At 43.7% G+C, this 18292-nt stretch overlaps 1 long non-coding RNA gene across 1 annotated transcript in view; it reads left to right on the top strand.

The window, feature by feature from the left end:
- The first annotated feature begins 15690 nt into the window (after positions 1-15690).
- Positions 15691-18292, top strand: part of LOC308597904 — a 31778-nt gene continuing 29176 nt past the window's right edge. The window contains exon 1 of the long non-coding RNA XR_014013272.1: positions 15691-15806. This is a non-coding gene — a long non-coding RNA (uncharacterized lncRNA). The remainder of the gene's footprint in view (positions 15807-18292) is intronic.

Raw genomic sequence — 18292 nt, 5'->3', positions numbered from 1 at the left:
GATGATTAACTGAGAACATTTCATGTAATCTTCAGATCTTTCCACAGAGGAAAAATGATGCCCCCTCCCACTTCATTGAATGAGGGAGAAGAATGAGTGAATGATTGTTCTGCAATCATTGTATTTGCAAATTATCTCCCATATTCACATTCTGGGCACATTGTAAAACTAGATTTTTCAAAAAGAACAATAAAGAGAACATAAGCTCCCTGCAGCATAGGATAGAGGTATATATGTCTGTGTGATTCAGTGACTCACAATACAGATATTGTACCACAAAATGAATAAGATTACACCAAAGTATCTGCAGCAAAAGGGCCTTGGTTTCTTGATAATCTTATAGTAGCTATATTGTGCTAAACATCCTCAGTGAAGACTTTTAAATGATGTGGCCTCAATCTGAATATATAAGTTGCAATGACCACATCCATTTTAAAGTACTGTTCTGAAGAGCTTCTCTGAGGTTGTTATGATATTCTGTGTTTTCACTCTCCATAAACGTCACACAGGCAAACATAACCCTCCATACTGATGGAAAGGTTTTGAAAACACCTTAGCAAGACATCGGATCTAGAGGAGAGCTTTCATGCATAATCAAAACTTATTCCCAGACGTAGACGACTAAGGTGAACGATAAGAAAAGCAAAATTACTGCCATTGCCGGAGGAAAAACAAAACAATGTATTTCACGAAAAGTTGATACATGGGCTACCCAATGAATAAGGGGCTTGATCCAGAGTTCTGTGTGTGGAATTCTGCTTACAGAATAAGGTACTTTCTTGGCTCCCCTTTCCCCTCATGCCTCCACGTGGTTGGCGTACATAACACGTACCTTCCGGAACAGTGTTCTAGGTGGTGCAGGGGGCAATCAGGAGGAATGGGGAATAAACAAAAATTGCTTGAAAACTTCATTAGATTCAGCAGGTAGCTGAACAGCATTCCTGCCTAAGTCATTTAATATTAATACTTTAAGACAGGGGTGGGGAACTGTAATGGGAATTGGGGGTTGCTCGTGCGTAAGTTGCCACCACTCTCGGTGAGGTTGCCTGGATAAACCTTTCCCTGGCTGGACAGTCCTGATTCTGCGTCTGTCTCAGTCACTGGCAGAATCCGTCAGTGGGCATTTCCTGAACTTCTTCCAACATAAAAGTTCCTTGACGGATAGTCTCCGCCTAGCCTCCCTGCGCGGAAGTCTTCTGCGCAAGGTGGGTGTGGGCAGTGGAGGACCAATGCTCTCCCCGCTGGTCTCTGGCGAAGAGTCCTGGAGCCATCCCTCCGAAACCCGCCTCTGCCCGCCTTTCTCCCTGGTGTAACGCTGATTTCCTTCCCCGGTCACTGAGTCCCCTCTTTTCCTGCTGGGACCTTCTCCGGCATCGCTCGGGAGCCCTTCCACCACTCCTGACTGCGATGGCAGTTCCCTGACAGGAACCTTAGACCTGATGTCCAAATGCAGCTCTCCAGGGCTCTCTGTCTGGCCCTCGGGACTTTTCCAGGCAAATGCCTCCTCGCTGGTCCTGCTCCATGCCTGGTTGGAGTGTGTCCTTGAACTGAGGCAGTTCCTCTTGCTCTCCTGGATGGAGGATAGAAAGATGCACCTCTTACTTTTGTTGGGCTGTACAAAGGATAAGAGTTGTATCTGTTGCCCCACTGGCTTTTTTTTTTTAACCTCTGGCCCTGCCTACTACCAGCATGCTGTCTCCAGAAGGTTGCCCATGAATAAATGTGTACTTAGAATGACAGAGGTTCCCTGCTTCTGATCAGGGGCGGAGGAAGCCTGTCCGGCACCCGGTGCGGTGCTTGTACGTGAGGTGCCCGTACACACGGTGCATGCACACAGCAGCCTGTATGGATGCTGCGCTGGCACCCTCAGCCACTCCACAGCTTGGGGGGAGGCAGCGGGCCATCTTGTCACCCCCTCCAGGGTGGCACCCTGGGTGCACCTCCCCCGGGCCCCCCTTCGTATGCCCCTGCTTCTGATCACTTTTAAGACATCTGATCACATGGATACTGCCCTGCATTTCCCAATAGGGCTTATGCTACAAGCAGCCCTAACTGATAAAGTGTCAAGGTGAGTTAAGCAGATGTGTGAGAAGAGGGTAAGTAACACCTATTTGTTTAATTATTTGATTAAAAAAGAGCTCAGACTAACATGGGTGACTGTGTGCTAGTAGCCAATTTGGTTAAAAATTCAGGAGCTAAATTTGAGGAGTAGGAAGTCTGTAGAAACCTCATTTTCAGCATGTCAAGGTGAGATAAGCAGATGCGTGAGTTCAGCAGTTTACCCTTGGTAACATTAGTACATTGCCAAATCTGATTTATCTACACAAGGCCATGACATCATTATGTTTTCTATGTGGTCCCTGATTGGCTGGGATCATGAAATCCTTTTCAAGTTATTTATTTTTTTTAAATGGCTCCAAAGCGGCAGCAGTCGATGAGGGAATCAATGGCTGAAAACAAGCATGAAAAATGTCTGAAAGAGTGGAAAGAGTGGAATGTTGAGGGTTTTAGGAGGGATAGGCTCCATTAAATGGCAACTTCCACTAAAAAAAAAGTATTTGCTGCAGCAGAGATATATATATATATATATATATATATATATATATATATATATATATACACTATATATATATATATATATATATATATATATATATATATATATATATATATATGCTTTCGTAGATTTTCACGGGTACAGGAATGTAGGTTTTGGTGTCTTCGGGTGTCTTCCCGTGTAAGAGTTGGGGTGTCTAGGCGACGTTTCGACGAGGTCTCACTCGTCATCTTCAGGCTGGTGCTTTCGGCTTCTTGTTACTAGAACAGAGCAGGATCTCAGTGTTTGAGTTCCTATAAATACTGTTGAGGGGGTGTGGTGTATAGCCTCCAACGTTCTGGGCAGAGAGGAAGTTCCTAGGTTAATGTGCCTTTTCTTCTTTTGTTCATTAATTACTTGAGGGATATCTTGAGTGATTACTTGAGTGATATTCTGAGTACCACTTAGGAGGGTCATTAGGTGTGGATTAGTTGCTAAAGCTTTCGTGTCTTGACCTCTTGACCTTGTAAAGAGTTTTTCTGAGAAGATGGCTGTACTGCACTTAGTTGTGCTCTGGCTTGGCTTCGTGTATAGGGGCGAGCTGTGGTTTTGTGCCCTGTGCCAGCCAGATCTGTGTAGGGATTGCAGGGGGGTGCAGCATCCGGAGGTGCCACTATGGTTTGGCTACTGGATGGTGTCTGTAATTTATCTGTGGAGAGGGTCTGGGTTTGGGTCTGGTGTGGTTGATTGGAGATGGCGTTCTGTGTGCCTCTGGTTCTGGTGTCGGTTTTTGTGGGGAGGGCTAATTTCCAGATGTCTGGCAGGCGGGACGTGTCGTCACGCTTGTTCATGTTGTGAGGGTGTTTCTCTATCTCGATGGCTTCCATGATTATTCTCTTGTGGTGATGTTCCATGTTAAAGAGCAATTTGGAATCTGCAAAATTAATTTCGTGTCCTGTTTCTTTCATGTGTTGGTAAAGAGAGGAAGTTTTTTCTTCTTTTTTGACGGCATTCTTGTGTTCTGCGATACGTGCATTTATTCGTCTGTTTGTTTGTCCAATGTACGTGGCTGGGCAGACTTTGCAGGGTATTTCATAGACCCCTTGGTTTTCTAACTGGATTTTATCTTTTGGGTTTCTGAGGATATTGGCTATTTTTTGGTTGGTGCAAAAGGCTGTTTTGATATTGTGTTTATGGAGGATTTTGCTAATTTTATCTGTAGTGCCCTTGATATAAGGAAGGAGGGCCATGCCATTGTTTTCTTCTGTGTCTTGGTTTTTGGGGGGTGTTTCTTTTTGGATTAGCTTCGTAACCCTGTTTTGCTGGTATCCGTTGGCGATTAACACATTTGAGAGATTCTGTAACTCAGTTGTCAAGTGGTCTTTGTCAGCCAGGCGTTTGGTTCTGGAGATGAGAGTCTTGGCTACGGAGTTTATTTGTGCAGGGTGGTGGTGTGATTGTGCATGTAAGTAGCGGTTGGTGTGTGTTTTTTTCCGGTAGATAGTGTGTCCTAGGGAGCCATCAGGTTTTTTGTAGATTAGGACGTCAAGGAAGGGAAGTTGGTTGTTGGCTTCTATTTCCATAGTGAATTGTATTTTGGGGTGTAGGCTGTTGAGATGTGTGAGGAAGCTATCTAGTTTTTCCTTCCCGTGTGGCCAAATTACAAAGGTGTCGTCAACATATCTGAGCCAAAGTTTGGGTTTGTGTTCTGACTTGTCTAAAGCATTGGTTTCAAAGTGTTCCATGTACAGATTTGCGATGACCGGTGAGAGGGGTGATCCCATAGGTGCTCCTTCTATCTGTTTGTATCTTTGTCCATTGTGGATGAAGTACGTGTTGGTTAGGCAGTGGTTGGTCAGGTCCAGGATGTATTCGGGGGGATTGTATTTGTTTTGAATGGCTGTCAAGGCTTCATTAATGGGCACTTGTGTGAAGAGAGATACAACATCGAAGCTCACAAGTAGGTCATCGGGATGTAGGTTTTGCTTCTTTATTGTTTCTATGAACTGGAAGGAGTTTGTAACGTGTGAAGCGATAGATTCTGCATAGGGCTGAAGTTGCTTAGCGAGAAATTTAGCGAGATTTTGTAGAGGTGAGCCTATGGAGCTGACTATTGGTCTGAGTGGTGTTCCTTCTTTGTGTATCTTGGGGAGACCGTAGAGTTTGGGGCATCTGGATGATTTTTCTCTGGGGATGATTCTTAGCTGGATTTCATCATCCCCAGAGAAAAATCATCCAGATGCCCCAAACTCTACGGTCTCCCCAAGATACACAAAGAAGGAACACCACTCAGACCAATAGTCAGCTCCATAGGCTCACCTCTACAAAATCTCGCTAAATTTCTCGCTAAGCAACTTCAGCCCTATGCAGAATCTATCGCTTCACACGTTACAAACTCCTTCCAGTTCATAGAAACAATAAAGAAGCAAAACCTACATCCCGATGACCTACTTGTGAGCTTCGATGTTGTATCTCTCTTCACACAAGTGCCCATTAATGAAGCCTTGACAGCCATTCAAAACAAATACAATCCCCCCGAATACATCCTGGACCTGACCAACCACTGCCTAACCAACACGTACTTCATCCACAATGGACAAAGATACAAACAGATAGAAGGAGCACCTATGGGATCACCCCTCTCACCGGTCATCGCAAATCTGTACATGGAACACTTTGAAACCAATGCTTTAGACAAGTCAGAACCCAAACCCAAACTTTGGCTCAGATATGTTGACGACACCTTTGTAATTTGGCCACACGGGAAGGAAAAACTAGATAGCTTCCTCACACATCTCAACAGCCTACACCCCAAAATACAATTCACTATGGAAATAGAAGCCAACAACTAACTTCCCTTCCTTGACGTCCTAATCTACAAAAAACCTGATGGCTCCCTAGGACACACTATCTACCGGAAAAAAACACACACCAACCGCTACTTACATGCACAATCACACCACCACCCTGCACAAATAAACTCCGTAGCCAAGACTCTCATCTCCAGAACCAAACGCCTGGCTGACAAAGACCACTTGACAACTGAGTTACAGAATCTCTCAAATGTGTTAATCGCCAACGGATACCAGCAAAACAGGGTTACGAAGCTAATCCAAAAAGAAACACCCCCCAAAAACCAAGACACAGAAGAAAACAATGGCATGGCCCTCCTTCCTTATATCAAGGGCACTACAGATAAAATTAGCAAAATCCTCCATAAACACAATATCAAAACAGCCTTTTGCACCAACCAAAAAATAGCCAATATCCTCAGAAACCCAAAAGATAAAATCCAGTTAGAAAACCAAGGGGTCTATGAAATACCCTGCAAAGTCTGCCCAGCCACGTACATTGGACAAACAAACAGACGAATAAATGCACGTATCGCAGAACACAAGAATGCCGTCAAAAAAGAAGAAAAAACTTCCTCTCTTTACCAACACATGAAAGAAACAGGACACGAAATTAATTTTGCAGATTCCAAATTGCTCTTTAACATGGAACATCACCACAAGAGAATAATCATGGAAGCCATCGAGATAGAGAAACACCCTCACAACATGAACAAGCGTGACGACACGTCCCGCCTGCCAGACATCTGGAAATTAGCCCTCCCCACAAAAACCGACACCAGAACCAGAGGCACACAGAACGCCATCTCCAATCAACCACACCAGACCCAAACCCAGACCCTCTCCACAGATAAATTACAGACACCATCCAGTAGCCAAACCATAGTGGCACCTCCGGATGCTGCACCCCCCTGCAATCCCTACACAGATCTGGCTGGCACAGGGCACAAAACCACAGCTCGCCCCTATACACGAAGCCAAGCCAGAGCACAACTAAGTGCAGTACAGCCATCTTCTCAGAAAAACTCTTTACAAGGTCAAGAGGTCAAGACACGAAAGCTTTAGCAACTAATCCACACCTAATGACCCTCCTAAGTGGTACTCAGAATATCACTCAAGTAATCACTCAAGATATCCCTCAAGTAATTAATGAACAAAAGAAGAAAAGGCACATTAACCTAGGAACTTCCTCTCTGCCCAGAACGTTGGAGGCTATACACCACACCCCCTCAACAGTATTTATAGGAACTCAAACACTGAGATCCTGCTCTGTTCTAGTAACAAGAAGCCGAAAGCACCAGCCTGAAGATGACGAGTGAGACCTCGTCGAAACGTCGCCTAGACACCCCAACTCTTACACGGGAAGACACCCGAAGACACCAAAACATATATATATATATATATATATATATATACACTTTGAACAATGTAGGAAATGTTTACCTTCAAAATTATTCTATACCAGAGGTGGGCAACCACCTTGGTTTGAAGGGCTGGATCCCAAGGTGGGCAACCCTTCATGGGCTCACCTGTCGATCACCTGGCAACATACGATAGCAGGTGTTACACGTTCAAACCATGGCTGCTGAGGAAGCATTGGGAGCATCCTTAGAGAGTGCCTCCAGTTCTTCCTTTGCATCTGTGGCTTGAGTTTTGTGCTTTTTGAATCCGGTCCCCTTTTCTGTCCCTGTGCAGTGTGACCAAAAAGGCGCAAAATTCAACCCCCCCCCCCACTGAATTCAATCTGCAAAGGAAGAATCAGCCTTGCTCTCTGCGTGTGTTTCTGATTTATCCTTTGCAGCTGTGGCTTGTGTTTTCTCATGTCACATGGTGTTAGATGCAGAAAAGGTGAACATGGGTGGCCCAGAATAGCCCAAATTGAGAACCTATACCATTTGGGGGTATTTCAAAGCTAATGTTCTCCCAGGTCAGTGGCAATAAGATGCTTCTGTTGATGGATGTTTGTTGGGAGCTGCCTTTGAGCTCTTTCAGGAATTTTTCTCTCACTGCAAAGTTAATCAAGCCAGTTTAAAAATTTATGGTCCTGGATTGCTTAAATTTTGATGAAGCATTGTATGTATTGACTTACAGCTGTTCTTTCCTGGCATGCCATAAGGAAAACAGTCTGAAAAACTCTAGTTGGACGGGGAGTTTCCATAATGAAATCAGAAACAGCAGGGTCTTTTGAAAGTAGAATAACACGCAGCTCCAGTGTTTGGACTGCATTTCCTAAAACAATATAGGCCCAAAGATGCAATCAAGCCATATCATTCTGCTGCCAGAATTCAGGGTCAAAACAGTTGGGAGTTGCTGCTTAAAAAATGACCCACATGGCAGCTCACACTGTGTGGGGAGTTGTTTGTTTGCAGGATCTGGCCACGCCGTGAGCCAAGTGTGCTACCATGTTACTGCAGCTGTGGGGGAAGCGGAATGGGGTGGGGGCAGGCCTGGTGCAGCTCATCTTTGTGTGTGGCCAGAGCATACAGAGGAATGCCTTCCATCATGAGTGTTGTGGGATTTTAGAGCAGCAATCATATCCTAAGTGGTTACCTTTTCTGATTGCTAGCAAATTTGCGTACCGTTGTGTGACTAAACCCGGCAATGTAACTCAAAAATCTCACAAAACCCAGAATTTCAGGGGGGGGGGGCAGGGAGAGAGAATGGTAAAAACAACAGAAGGTTGCTAGTAGGTAAGTGATGTGATGGCACAGATCTTCTGTTCTCTCCTGCCTTCAAACAGGCTAAGTGATTACCATAATTGCTCTGGTATGTCTCATTGTTTAATGGCTTCATCCTGCCCCCGAGATGGCTTGGCGATGGCTTTTGCCTGAGAGCCATGAACGTGTAATTTCTTTTGTCTTCCTGGCTTTGCTCCTGTGAATAGGGGCTGCTTGACTGAGCTGTAGTAAATAGCTGCCCTGTTAGCAGGCTTTCAATAAGGGATTGCTTTCTTTAGAATTCCATCAACCTTGTTCCTCATTTGTGTAGTAACAAGGCAGGCATGTCCTGACCCATCAATCAAGCTTTGAAAGGGCCATTCATAACAATTGCGATTGGACACACAGAGGCCAGTCCGCAAGAACACTTACTATTGTAGCAGACTTTGGGGGCCTAACCAGTTCTTTTTGCAGCCAATGGCAACATTTCCATTGATTTTTTTTAGTGGGATCAGGAAGCAAAATACTTGGCAATAGTGGCCCAGCCAGATAAGTTGTTAACATCAAGATGAAACTTGCCACCAATATTAAATATTTTAAGCAATTTGTTTTTTCCTTTTAAGGGAAGGAAAACCCTAGAGTGCAACTCAATTTAGAGAGGGTAGAAAGTGGCATGTAATGTTTGTCATTATTGTTTTACATGCCTGAGACCCTTTTGATATTTTTTTAAAGAAAAAAAGGGCTTTTTGCAGCTTCTGAGATTTTCCGGGTGGCAATTCTGTATCCTCTTTGCTCATTGTTTGCTGACTTTGATTAGTAAAGACGGATAACTGTACTAAGCATAGGGATTTATTTAAAGATGAGTAATTGAGGGAATGGATGCGGGTGGCACTGTGGGTTAAACCACAGAGCCTAGGACTTGCTGATCAGAATCCCCGCGATGGGATGAGCTCCCATTGCTCGGTCCCTGCTTCTGCCAACCTAGCAGTTCGAAAGCACGTCAAAGTGCAAGTAGATAAATAGATACCACTCCGACGAGAAGGTAAATGGCGTTTCCGTGCACTGCTCTGGTTCACCAGAAGCGGCTTAGTCATGCTGGCCGCATGACCTGGAAGCTGTACGCCGGCTCCCTTGGCCAATAAAGCAAGACGAGCGCCGCAACTCCAGAGTGGACCTAATGGTCAGGGGTCCCTTTACCTTTACCTTTAATTGAGGGAATATCCCTATCTATAGATCAGAAAAGGACAGCTAGCTAATAAGAAGGAACAGGCTTTCCCCCAGTAATTGGGTTAATAATTTTTGTGATTTTTAAGCATTGATTTGATTCTTTTAAGTGTCTAAGCTAAATAAGCCTGCTAGATGTTGATATCAATGCCTAACATTGGATTTTGTGTGGAAATTTGAGAGATGGGTGGTACTGACCTCTGGAACTGAGGTCAATTGAGGGGTTTGGAAAGATCCAGGAGAAAGTATGCTGGGATCTATATTTTTTCCTAAGTGGAGGTGTGAGTTTCTTAGGATGGTTGCTGAGAACACTTTGAATGAAAACATGCTGTGCCCAGCCTTCCCTGCCACTGAGCTCCAGCCTCCATCTCCTTGTAAATTTCATTTGGGAGAGAGGAGGAGGGTCAAAGTAGTAGTGAAGGGTTGAGACAACCACCAGTACAGCTTGGTGCTTGCTCTTTCGGAGAATTTAGAGAATTCTTTCTTAAAGATTCACTTGGGCCACCTTCACACCGTACATTACAAACTCTAGCATACCTCTTTACCCACACACGGCTACCCTCAAAGAATTCTGGGAGCTGTAGTTTATCAAATCTTCCTTCCCAAAGAACTCTGGGAACTGTAGCTCTGTCAGATGAATAACAACTCTCACCGCACTTATCAAGCTACAGCTCCTCAAATTCCATGGGGGGAACTATGACAGCTCAAAGTGGTATCTCAAGTGCTTTGAATGCATGGTGTGAATGTGACCTTGGTCTACTCCAAATTGTGACCAATGGGCTTTGAATGATGCTTGCAGTTGTCAACCAGACACACTGTAACTAAAACGTGCTGTACCAGAAAACAATGGACATGCCCTCCAACCCACATTCCAGTGTCCCTAGTCTATTAAGATTTTTCTAAGCTCTGGCATAGAATTATTAGACAAGAGGCACTTCAGAGAAGCAAAGCAATTTTACAGTGCGCCTGAATACTTCTGAACAGCAGGTGCTGTCACAGTCCTGTAGACCGCAGTGTCCAACCATCAGCCTTTCTTTAAAAATGGCATAAATTTCAACCTTCTAATAGATTCTAAGGACAATAGTGGTGGGTGAATAATCACATTCTTTTGTACATGTTAGGCTTTTGCTTAAACCAAAAAGGCTTAATATTATAGTATTATGAAGATACATGCATAGAATTGTTCCACAAAGCAGCCTTTCCACCAACTGCTGTATTGTTATGAAAGCAGAATACTGAAAATGATACTTTCAGCACCCCCTTTTTTTTAAAAAAAGAAAGGATAGAGAAAAAGATTGCTTAGGTTAAGTAGAATTATCTGATTGGACAGAAACCCTTCCCTGCTCAAGAAGCTTCAGAATGTTTGAAAACTGAAGTGGGCTTGATAGAAATTGGCTCCCTATCATAGGAGCCAATTCCTAGGGATGAGGTCTCTTTGCCCCCCCCAAAAGATATTTGAGGGGGCCACCCCTAAAGTTGATGGGCTTGCCAGTCAAATGGTGTGCACATACCACGTCTTGTGATTGCTTTGCAAATTGTTTACCTCCACCCAATATTTTTTTTTTCATGCTGGCACCCTTGTATCCTATTCTTGAATGAAAAGCCTTGAGTCAGGCAAAGAAGATGCTCTGGAATGGCTCCCCTCATCAAAGATATATTAGGGGAGCTTAATGAGATAAGTTAAGTTTAAACCAATTGGTACTGGCTCCCAATCAGCTACCAGCCGATATACAAAGTCCTCTACAAATGGGTGCCTGGATACCTAGAGATTGTCGAACCTCTTTTTATAACCAGTTACTGTGCTTTGAAGGAGAGCCCCTCCTGCAGATACTATTCCATCAGAGGTTCATACGATGAAGGAATCAATTTCCTTGGCTGCTTAGAACTATTGTGTTGCTGATCATGGAGTTTCTGCACATCATCTTTGCTTTTCCAGATTAATAGCTGTTTCATATTTAATATCAGTGTTTAAAAAGCAGCTCTGTACAGACGCCGTATATTTATTTTTGAAACCAGAACATTTTGTTTGTTAAAGGCAGCCTTCAGAGAGGCTGTGAAACTGTCATAATATCTGAAAGAGGGCTGCGGGAGGGGGGCAGCGGGAGGTGGGGGAGAGAGAACACAACACATGGTAGATATGCACTGCAGTTAAATTTATGAACTGTTTTGGCACTAGGCGGCAATAGGCTCACAGCAAATCCTGGCTTGTTGTAATTTCCTCTAGAGAGTCAGTTGTACGGCGGCCAAAGCCCTTTAGGGTTGGGTGGACAGGAATACTCATGCTAATGCTTTAATTCTAATGTGCAGTAAATCACAGTTAGCCCCAGCACAGAGTCTAGCGAGTTGTCACCACCCAACAGCTGAACCAGCAAAGATGAGAATGCTATAGGTCAGAAGTTTCATCACCTGAAAGGTCATAAAGTATATTGCAGGTGGGAACTTAACACCCTAGATCATGTGGCTACATGGTAGAGGAGTAGGTCTGTGGCCTTGTCACAGACATAAACTAAACCCCTGTTTGTACTGAAAAGCTATCCCATCACACCCTGTACAATTAAACTGGCTGGAAATGTCATGTTTTATTACCCCACCTGTTGGATTCAACTACTGCGTTCGTGGTGATGACATTTGCAGTTTAAGCTTGGAAGCCTGCAAAGGGATTAGACAGGGAGAGAGCAGGGAACTGGGACTCTCTACAACTGTGTTTAATATATTTTCCAGCCTGCCCAGGAAGCCGGCAGCACAAGTGGCCAAATGCACCAGGAACTGGCTTTGGGATCCAGTGACACTCAGGAGATTTGTACACTGAGCATTGCTGCCACTGCTGGCTGATTCAGAGTCATTGGAACAGATTGAAACAATAACTGTTCTTAAAGGCTAATAAAGGATGTGGTTGCTCTATGACCATTGTTGGGTGGGAGTGGCAAGAGACAGAAGCTTTTCCCACTCCCTACATTTACACATGCAGTTTCACTTAGATTTTCCATGGGGTGTTGTGAGTAATCTAATGCAGCTTGATTTATAGGCTGTACTTTCAGACTTGCCAATGAGTAAATAGCTCAGCTGATGTCAAGTTGCGCTGAGCTGCAGCCTGAAATGGGGAGAGCTGGGTTGATGCTATTTGCATAGATCTCCTCTGGTACACAATGATCTTCTTTTCATATAGCAAAGGCCAATCCTGTGGCCTGCGCACTGCAGGAGGCTCTCCAAGCCTTTGGAGCTTAGCGTCATCAGTATGTGGATAACACTCAACTCTTATTACTCCTTTCCATCACCAACTGCTGATGTTCTGAATCAATGTCTGGCATTGAAAATGGACTGGAGGAGGATGAAAAAATGGAAACTTAACCCAGACAAGACAGATGGGCCTCATTGTCAGTTGGGAGGCAGTTCAGGGTGTTGGGATTTAGCCTGCTTGGGGTGGGGTTGCACTCCCCTTGAAAATCAGGTTCCTGGGCAATCTTTCAAGATCCACAAGGTGGGCATGGCCTGAGGCAAAAGCAACAAACATAAAGTTTACCTATGTGGTAGCCTCATTTCTATAAACACACGCTCACCCTCTCTGTCTTCCATCCAAGGAAACCAGAGGCATAATCAGAGTTCAAGTCAAGCATTCTAGTCAAGCAAAAACACTTGGGGGGCAGTGAGGAGTGTAGCCTGGGGAGCAGTGGCGTAGCTGCATTGCCAGCTCCCAGGGCAAGACAAGGATTGTGCCCCCTAACCTTATTGCAGGTGTTGTATGGGAGACAACAGACAGACTTCGCTCCCTGAGCCCCTGCAGTGCCTACTCCTCATGGAGGTCACCACGTTTGCCCTCTCAGCTCAGTCTCCCATCAGGAGCACTCTTTGGTAGGCTTGGCAGCATCCCAGCAATGCCAGAGTCACAGCTGCAGCAGGTCTAGTAGGAGGGCAGTGGAGAGCAGGTCGAGGTGCCAAGCGCAGCTTTCTCTCATTGGATGTGCACCTCAAGGATGAGTGCTGGTGGGTCAATGAACGTGAGTGGGTGGCTCCATACCTCAGCTAAGGACACATGCCAGAAGGGAGGCCCCAGAAAGGACTGACATGGGTCGGGAAAATCCAGGCTCTGGCTGGCAGGAGTTACACACTGGGCAGGCATCTGTTCACCAGCTGTAAGGAGAAGGAGGTGCCACCGCAGCCCCAGAGGTTCGCCCAGGTGCTCCATGGCTCCAGAAGGTGGCAGCCACGTGGTCTCAGCAACAGAGCCTGTTGTGAGGTGCCAGGTTGTGCCCCTCAGAATTCTGAGCCTGTGGCCACAGCTCCCCTCGCCCTGCTACACTACTGCTGGGGAGAGTTATGAGGGCCAGATAGAGAAACCTGGAGGGCCACATTGAGCCCTGGGGTGGAGGTTCTCCAACCCTGACTTAATTAGATATCATCCATACATAGGTTATTCATATCCTATTTATCAGTGATCTATGATTCGCAAGGGTAGCTTCCAAAGACTGTATACTATTTCAGTAAATTAAACAATTTTTAAAAGGAAATATCACAGGCACAGATGGGGTAGAAGATGAGTCCTGTATATACACCTATGATAAAAGGAGCAGATTTCCAAAGAGCTTCAGGGTGTACCATTTGTGTAGAAATCATATCTTGGCTGTTGCTCCCTCTCTCCTCTCCCTCCCCCTCCTCCTCTGTCTTGCATGGGTAATATATGCTTAATAATAATCAAAACCTGATGGTATGGATTAAAGAATCAGGATGCTACAGAGTGAAGTTTTTTAAAATTGAAGAAATTAGATTTGTATGATTTTTAACTATTCTTTAATCTGCTTCTGGGCAACAAAAGTGATTTGGGTCAGCTGTTATTGCATTAAACTTTAATTTTCTTCCACGAGCACAGGATTATATAAAGGAGTATTGGATTGCACTCAGCATGGATTAGCTGAGCGGTGTATCCTCTGCCAAGGACCAAATGGATTTCCTTCCTTTTGTGATTTATATTTTTATTACTCCCCCCCCCCCCTTCTTCTAATTCCCATTACCCTTCTGTTTGCCAGCATGGAGATACCCTCAAGAGCAGCAGCAAATGCAGGCAGAATTATTGGCTTATTGAATGTATTTATGTTCCAAGGTTCCTCAGTAGACACTTTCAGAGGAACAAAGTAGCCCCCCAGCCATAGAATCTCTGTCTGTTAAATCAGGGAAACCAAAACTTCTCAAGGCAAACAAATCTATTCTTTCCTTCCCGTTTTTTTCTAAAAATCCGCGATTAAACTTTTGTTAAATAAGATATAGACAATGTTTTTTTAAATGAACTGCTTGATCCTGCGCCCCCTCCCTGCAAGTCAATTGCACCAGAGCCTTACAAAAAGGATTATCTTTACAGCTTTGGGGAACAGCATTTTTTTTTTTTTACAAGAGTTATAAGTAGTTGCAGTGGACACTAAAGTAAGGCAGAAAAGTAAATAGAAGCACAAAAATAAAGGTGTTTTGGGCAATAGTGATGACTTTTCAGAAGTAACAATATGAGCAAAATCTAGGACCCTCATAGCACAGCCCTGTGTACATCCAGTTAGAAGTAAGCACCACTGAGTTTAGTTGGACATACTCGCAGGTAAGCAGGTGTGGGATTCAACAGACTCTGAATCAGGGGTGACACGTCCCTTTTCACCACAGGAGATGAAACAGGAAATGCCTCTCTGCCCTGCTGCTGCCGCCACTCCTGCCACAACCACACCCTGCCACTGCCACCACCATGTGCCCTGTCTCATCAGCTGCTGGGAAAGATGGTGTCAATTTCAGGCAAGATCTAACCCCAAATGAACACAATTTTGCCTGAAATCGGCACTGATGCTGACACTGCTCCTTCACCACTGACAGAGATCTGTGGGGTCTCGTCTTGGGAACTTCTGCCGCCTGAGGCAGTGGCCTCACTCTGCCTAATGGCTGGGCCAGCTCTGCTCTGAACAGATTAAATAGAATCTGAAAAGACATGCATAGGTATGACACTATAATGCTGTAAGTATAAGGCTGTTGAAGTCAGTGGAACTTACTTCCTAGTAAATGTATATAGGATTGCAACCTAAAAGAGCAATTCTAAACGTCAGCTGGGAGCCGAGCAGTGGAGCACCACAACTCCACAGTCACTTAGGGACTCGTTGTTAAAACTGTGTTTATGGAAGACTATCTTACTCGGCTATGAGTGATCGCCCAAAGAAGAAGAAGAAGAAGAAGCCATCAGGACAGCAGATGGGGTGGTTTGACCATCATTTTTGTGGCTCTGCTTCGAGGCTGCCACAGCTGATAGACCCAGAGCCCCCCTTTGCTGCCACCATAGGTGGAATCTTGTATCCACCATGGTTTCTGTGGTGGCCTTCATGCATTCACACCATTATTTAGTCAAATATACCTCCCTAGGTGATTGGTCTTTATTTACTATGTTTACTGTAGGTTTTCTAATGCACCTTTACCTAACCGGAGCCTCTGGAGATCAAATCATGTAAGAGGAAGGAAAAGAGACAAGGCACCAACCCAGAACTTTGAGAAAGGAAACCTCAAAGATATACTGAAGAGGTATGGTGTTGAGCCTATTATTTTGAATTCACAGCAGTGATGGAACAAATAAGTCTTCAATACTGCCTCAAAGACTTATAACTTGAGAAATTTTTTATTAATCAGTGTGTCTGAAGAAGAGTCGTTGCCATGAAATGCTTTAGACTCTATAAAGTGTATATTCAGTGCACCATAGAGGTTCCCTCGCTCAATATTACGATAATACAAAATTCATAAAGGCAAGTGTGTGTGTGTGTGTGTGTGTGTGTGTGCATGCATGCATGCGCACGTGCGCATTATGGTTGCATGTGATCTGAAAGAAACTTAGGCCTAAGTTAACAGTAATAAATGGCATTATTTCTGGTTCATCTTTTTAAAATAAGAAATAATGAATTCAATTATTTTGACCCATCTGTTTTTAAAGAGGCCTAGTGTTTTCTTATATACAATATATTTTTTGCAGTACATTGGGAAAATATGACATTAAATCAATTATGTGCAATCTGATCAAGCCTTTCTTATACTGGAACTACTGTCAGAGAAGCCATCCTGTCAAAAACAAAATCAGAGAAGATATTTTCTGCTGCTTCCATCAGACAGAGGAAGAGATTCCCTATGGTTGCTCTATGACATGCAGTTTGTGACAGTTCTAGCACTTTGATGTACAATCATGTGCTTTCGCCTAGAGAAAGACAAACTTCAGCACACATGGCATATAAAATCAAAGTCCATGGCTATCTTTCCAGAGAGCTCTCTGAACCCATGGGCTCATGAACTGCTCCACTGTGCATACTGCACTGGGACTTTCCCCTCTCTTCCTGTGTGTTATCTTCAGATGACATGGATTCTCTTCCTGGTACAAATCTACTTTTACTAGTTTTGAAACTCAGCAATTATAATTCACTATACTTACAAACTTCGTAAGTGGAATGGCAGTGGAATGGCAGAGTTGGCCCTGATGTTGTGCAGCTTCCTTCCACCAATGTCCACACATTGAACATGGACATCTGGAAGGAAAAGTCTTGGTGAGTCCACCTTTACGCACACAGGGTTCTAGCTCCTGTGGAAGCATATGCACATTGAGGCCTGGGTGCATAAGCTTTTCTCCCGCAGAAGGCCACACTCATTCATTTTTTGGCCACAGGAAGGATCCATGTGACCTCAGGGTCAAGGCCAAAGGTCTTGCTATATCATTCATAGATGACTTAATTATGGGTCCAGGTTTAACACATAGCAGAGCAGCTCCCTCATTGTGATCTACTGAAAGTCAATCCACTTCCCTGTAAACCTATGGATTGCCATCACAGGATTAACATGTGAAAGGGGCTTATGAGAAGTGAACACTGTAGTACAAACCCTTAAATCACTGCTTCTGTGAAGCAGCTGATGTTTGCAGCTTGCTTTTGTGGTGTAGAGTTTGGAAAGATAATATTTATTGTAACCCCAGGTCTTAGAAAACTGATTTTTTTTTGTCTGCGAACATAAAATTTTGAATAGCCTCCAGTGTGCCTCTAAAGTAGCACAAAGGACCAGCATCTGCAGAAAATCCATCTATAAAACAGGGGAGGTGGGAGGAAATGAGGGGCTTGAAAGGCAGCTTTGCTCCTCACTCTCTGTAAATATTTTTTTTCCACTCTGAAGGATTCTTCGTACTATACCTACTGCTGCTTCAACCAGACCAGATTCATTTCCTAGGAAACATACTTAACTAAGTATTTTAAGTATTTGGTAAAGTAATTTTAGTTTTTTGCAGCTCTACATAATGTAAAATGAGCTTTTTAAATTTGGCTGTGACCTGTGCATTACTCTCACAATCCAAGTATCTTTGCCAATCCCCACCTATTTTTTAAAAAAGAAATGAGTATTCATAGTCATGTAAAGTCACTTAGTTAATGCCTTCGTTGGTCACTTTACTTGTGTATTTTATTGTCCTTAGTATTTTTTATTTCTTTGCATGTACTAGGGGCCAACTGCAGTTGTTCAGATGGTCCAGTTAAATGGATTTTTTTTGGAAAAAAAAATCCATTGAGAAAATCTGTAGGTCTCAATGTTGGCCTAAAATAGAAAATGTTGGGATGTCCCATAGACATGTGAAAAGGGCATCTGTAATGTTTGCCAGGAAGTTTCTAACTTTGGCAGTATGAGCATTCTTCTTCTTATTAAGGACCATTGAGCAACCTTAGATAAGTTTGAGAGGAAATAGAGGCAGCTGGTGGTGCAAAGGTGCTATCTAGGTTAGTGAGGTTGAATATCATAAAAATATTGTTATTCTGAGATAGAACAAGGTATATTAAATACTTTTAAAATGTGCCACAGCAATCATAATGATGATATATATTCAGATCACCATTGGAATATATGTAATCATTACAAAATACACAAACTAAATGAAAAGGTTGGTACTTGGTACTTCTAATGATGATAAAGTTCCTATGCAAAATAGTCTAGGAGCAACCAAAGCACTCAACAAAATCTTAAAAGCTGTAGCTATTTAGTCTAATGAATAT

Source organism: Podarcis bocagei (genome assembly GCF_964188305.1).
Source record: "Podarcis bocagei genome assembly, chromosome: 11".
In the NCBI taxonomy this organism is placed as follows: Eukaryota; Metazoa; Chordata; class Lepidosauria; order Squamata; family Lacertidae; genus Podarcis; species Podarcis bocagei.
Note: the sequence above shows the minus strand (reverse complement) of the source record. Positions and strands in the feature narration are given on the sequence as shown.